This window comes from Tripterygium wilfordii, chromosome 12, assembly GCF_013401445.1.
Source record: "Tripterygium wilfordii isolate XIE 37 chromosome 12, ASM1340144v1, whole genome shotgun sequence".
Taxonomy (NCBI): Eukaryota; Viridiplantae; Streptophyta; class Magnoliopsida; order Celastrales; family Celastraceae; genus Tripterygium; species Tripterygium wilfordii.
In genome coordinates, this window is record NC_052243.1 from 10,453,142 (window position 1) to 10,458,321 (window position 5,180).

Consider the following 5,180-nt stretch of genomic DNA (forward strand, 5'->3'; position numbering starts at 1 on the left):
ATGGTTGATGTCACTTCCTCCCAATTCCATCATTACATGGGATGAGCTTTCAGAGCAATTTCTATCTAAATTTTTCCCTCCGGCGAAAGCGGTTCAAATCCGGAATGATATCATGACTTTCTCCCAATTTGATCTTGAATCTTTCCATGAAGCTTGGGAGAGGTTCAAAGCTATCTTGAGGAGTTGTCCCAATCACGGACTTGCGGAGTGGATTGTTTATCAAGCTTTTTATTCCGGATTGAGTATGTCCACGAGGCAAATGTTAGATGCAGCTGCGGGTGGTTCATTTATGACTAAATCTCAAGAGGATGCTCGAACTTTGCTTGAGAAGGTTGCCAAGACAAATACTTCTTGGCCTACGGAGAGGCTACCACAAAGGCAAGGTAATTCAAGAGATGCCGATGTGATGACCGTCTTGGCCGCTATGGCTAAAAAGATTGACGCTTTAACGGTGAATTCTCATCAAGGAGTGCATGCGGTTCAAGGAATGCCTTTCGTATCTTGTGATTATTGTGGTGCTAGCCATCAAACCGGAGAATGTTTGATTACTAATGCATCTTCTTCTCAAAGCAAGCAAGCTAATGATATTGGAGGTGGGCATTACAATCCGCCAAGAAATGATCCATACTCAAATTTCTACAATCCGGGATTTAGAAATTATCCAAATTTTTCTTGGAGCAACAATCAAAACGTGCAAAACCCTCCTCCTCAACAAATGCAGCCCCAAGAGAAGAAGAGGGACATTGATGAAATGTTTGCTAAGATGGTCGGGAGTATGGAGGCATTAGCCAACAACACAAACAACTTCATCAGCAAGACTGATTCTGCATTACAAACCCAAGCATCACTGATTCACAATCAAGGGGCTTCCATTAGAAATCTTGAGATACAAGTGGGGCAATTAGCTAATGCTTTATTTTCTAGAGAAAAAGGGGGACTTCCTAGCCAAACGGAAGTGAATCCGAAAGGGAAGGATCATTGTTATGCTATTACTCTACGGAATGGTAATCTTGTGAAAACTGCTGCCGATCTAGATGCTGAAAAAGCGAAAAAACTGAAAGATGAAGAATTGCAGAAAAATGCAGTTGAGGAAGGACAGAGCTCAAATCCGATCGATCGGACCTCAACCCCGATCGATCGGACCACTACATCAGAAATTGAAAATGGGACAGAGCCTAACTCCGATCGATCGGTCCCAATTCCGATCGATCGGACCACTGTAGCCCAGAATGAGAAAGTTGAAAAAATGCAGAAAAGCAAGAATTTGGAGTCTCGATATGCAATTGAAATGGATTGGCCCGATAGTTCATTGCCAGCACCTCCGGTTAAAGCGTATGTGCCTCCAATTCCTTTTCCACAAAGGTTGAAGAAAACCAAGAATGATTCTCAATTCTCAAAATTCCTTGAGGTGTTCAAGAAATTGCAGATCAATATACCTTTTGCAGAAGCTTTGGAGCAAATGCCTAGCTATGTCAAGTTTATGAAGGAAATTCTTTCTAAGAAGCGGAGGTTGAAGGATTATGAGAGTGTCCAATTAACGGAGGAGTGTAGTGCCATCGTGCAGCAAAAGCTTCCAATTAAGAAGAAAGATCCAGGAAGTTTCACCATTCCTTGCACCATTGGTAGTACGGTAATTGAAAGGGCGCTATGTGATTTGGGAGCTAGTATCAACTTGATGCCACTATCAATAGCCAAGCTCATTGGTTTGCATGAGATTAGTCCAACCACAGTGTCTTTGCAAATGGCGGATAGATCTATCAAGTATCCTATTGGCATGGTAGAGGATGTCTTAGTGAAGGTGGGTGATCTTATGTTTCCGGTTGATTTTCTTATTTTGGATATGGAGGCCAACCCCACTACTCCAATCATCTTGGGGAGACCATTCTTGAGCACCGGGAAAGCTTTGATAGATGTTGAAAAAGGGAAGCTTACTTTGAGAGGTGCGGGAGGTGACCAAATCACTTTTAAAGTGTTTGGAACTAGGAGGCAAGAGGAGATTTCTCAACAATGCCTCCAAGTAGAGTATATTGACATGATCATCCCCGACACTCTTGAGAAGGAAGTTCCATATATTCCGGTGGAAGTTCTTTTAGGCAAAAATTCCAAGGTTGAGCATGAAGTTCCCAAGACAGCCTCACAAGCTGCAATTGAAGTTCAAAAGCCTCAAATTGAAGATCCCAAGGAGAAGAAAAAGAAGAGCAAGAAAAAGAAGAAGAGGAAGACCAAGAAAATGAAGAAAAATGTCTATCCTAAGGAAATGGTGGTGATGAAAGCTTATTCTCCTTGCATGGAATCTAAGCAATCCAATGTTAATCCTAGGAAGCCATCAAGGGGAGTCTACACCACAACTCTCAAGGATCCCGGTTGAATCCAAAAGAGAAGTCGGGCTGAAGACTTTAAACCAAGCGCTTTCGGGAGGCAACCCAGGTTTTATTGTTCTATCCCTATTTTTTTTTTAGTTTTATTTTCACCTATTCCATGCATTGAGGACATTGCATATTTTAAGTGTGGGGGTGGGAATTTAGGTTTCTAGTTTTTGTTAAATAAAAAAAAAAAATTTGACTTCAAATGCCTTATGTCATGTCACTCTTGAGTGTATTTGGATGAATTTTGTGATCCTTGAAGCATTGATGGATCTTGCTATGGACATTCTTTCCAATTGAGTTTTCCTATCTTGAAAATTGTTTTGTCCATTGTGCCTTTCTGAATATGGAACACATGATTGTGGGGTATGAAATATGACTTGACTTTGGCATTTGTGGTTGTTTAAGATCAATTTGATTCTAAATAGCACTACTTGAGCAATACAAAATGAAAAAAAAAAAAAATAGAAAAAAATTCGTTTGTGAATAAATGGTTTCTTTCATAAGTTTTCTGCTGAGTAACCGGGCCTCTTGCCTAGCAAGCAATGAGTTTCGCGTAAAAATGTAGGAAATGAATGTTAGAGTACCTTGGTGACTAGTTTAACCTCGTAGCCTTTTTGACTCGGGTAATTAGATCCGTTGGGGTGTCTTAACACCTAGTGCCCTAAGCCAACTGGATTGGGAGTCATTGGTCGAAAGCTCGTTACATGGGTCATTTAGAAAGCTTAAGGAGGTTGAGCATTGCACAAGTCACCTTTGAGAAGAAAAAGAAAAAAAAATGTGAATAAGAATGAAGTTTGAATAAATGCTCATTGTATTCGCTTTTTGATTCTTATTGTTCTTGGAAGACTTCATGGCCGTTGTTTATGTCACTTTGAAGCCAAATATCAAGTGGAATCCATTATGTGCATCATTTCTTGAATTTATAAGCAAAGTGGATGAGATAATATTCTTGAAGGAATGCTTTTATTGGTTTGAATGCCCTAATGTTTGGTTTGTTAGTATGGATAGGGTTGCAATTGTGAGTTCATTTTATACTCTTGTTGATGACATGAATTTTGGCATTGAATTTGTTTAATGTTTGTGGGTATCATTCTGGTAAACCCTCAGGAGACACAACTCCTCCTACTAGGGGCACCTAGGGGTTTAAAGGCTTGTGGCACATGCTAAGTGTCATCGTGAGCCCTACGAAAGTGGCATAGATTAGTTGCTTATTTGGAGTAGGTCTTTGTTGTTTTATTTTTCATTTGAGCTTAACAGAAAATACTCTTTCCCTCCTTTATTCATTCTCAACTTGCTCGAGGACGAGCAAAGGTTAAGTGTGGGGGTGTTTGATGTGTCAAATATATACATACATTTGTGCATCCTTTACACATAAGTTCATTGCATTTTGAGTTGATTAAGAGTTAATATTGCCTAAGAAAGCTATATTTGCATATTGTAGGTGTCAAGGCAAGAAAGGGAGGAAAAGAGTGCAAAATGAAGACTTGGAGCCCAGGACTAATTTCCGATCGATCGGCCATAATTTCCGATCGATCGGACCTGCCAAAACACCTAAAAATATCATCGAGACAGATTGTATTTCCGATCGATCGGACTATTCCCGATCGATCGGAGTACTATTCATAGCACTGCGCAGTTTCGCGGAAAAGACCCGAATTCACGTGTTTCTAAGCCAAAACGACCCCAACTTGTTTTGGAAACGACATAAGAGTTTGGAGAAGTATAAAAGGACATAAGATAGGGTTTTGGAAGAGAGTTGGGAGGCTGGGGAGCTGGATTTCGTGCTGCCTCCATGGGAGAGCTTGGAGGTCACCTTGGAGCTTGGAGAAGAAGAGGATCTACAAGGGGGTTTCCTCTCTCCTTTTCTATCCTAGTTTCTATGGTTGATTTCCTTTGTTTAATGATGTATTTTGCTTCCATGAGTGGCTAGATTTCCTACTAGGGTCTTAATGTAACCAAACCTTGAAGATTCAATAAACTTGATTTCCTTATTTCTTGATTTCTCTTTCTCTCTTGATTGTCTATGGGTGTGATTAATGCTTTTGAGTGTTTGGCCATCATTCAATTGATTTGCTGCCTAGATTGAGACCGGAAGGAGATATCTAGGGTTTGCCTCAAGCCATAGATGACATAGGGTGCATGAACCATAGGAATATAGGTTTGTGACTTATGCAATTGCTAAATGATTTCCATAGTTCGTAATGAGTTTTTGATATATTAATCCAATTGTTAGGAATAACAGGGATTTATATTGAAAATACATTTGATGTATCTAGGAATAGAACATTGAATAGGTTGAGAAATTGATTGTCATTATTGAGAGATGAATTAGGGATTAAGGAATCAAGGGAATTGAATTGGATAGGTGAGGTGAAGTTAAGTACCCTAGTGCTTTCCATCCTTGATTTTCATATTTGTGTTTGATTTGTTTTTGTTCTTTTTAATTAGTTTAGTAAAAATCAAAACCAATCGCTAATCATTTTCTCCAATTTACATAATTGTAGCTTGTTTGACATTGATTTCTTTTGCCAACACATCCCTAGTGGAAACGATAATTTACTCATCTTTATATTACTTGTGCGATTTGTGCGCTTGCAATTAAATCCATATCACCACTTAACACAGAACCCCAATTTAACCATTACCTCCTTAAGAAAATCTCATTCCACTCTATCATAGGCTTTGCTCATATCCAACTTGACCACCATATAATCTTTATTGCTGCGATGCTTGATTGCCATTGAAAGCAACGCTTCGTAGGTGACAATAATATTGTCTGTAATCAATCTATCTTGTATGAAGGCCGATTGATTA

At 39.4% G+C, this 5,180-nt stretch overlaps 1 non-coding gene across 1 annotated transcript; it reads right to left on the minus strand.

The window, feature by feature from the left end:
- Window positions 1-96: 96 nt before the first annotated feature.
- Window positions 97-201, minus strand: LOC120011621. The gene has a single exon (XR_005471066.1). It is a non-coding gene; the product is annotated as a small nucleolar RNA R71 (small nucleolar RNA).
- Between the last annotated feature and the right edge of the window lie 4,979 nt (window positions 202-5,180).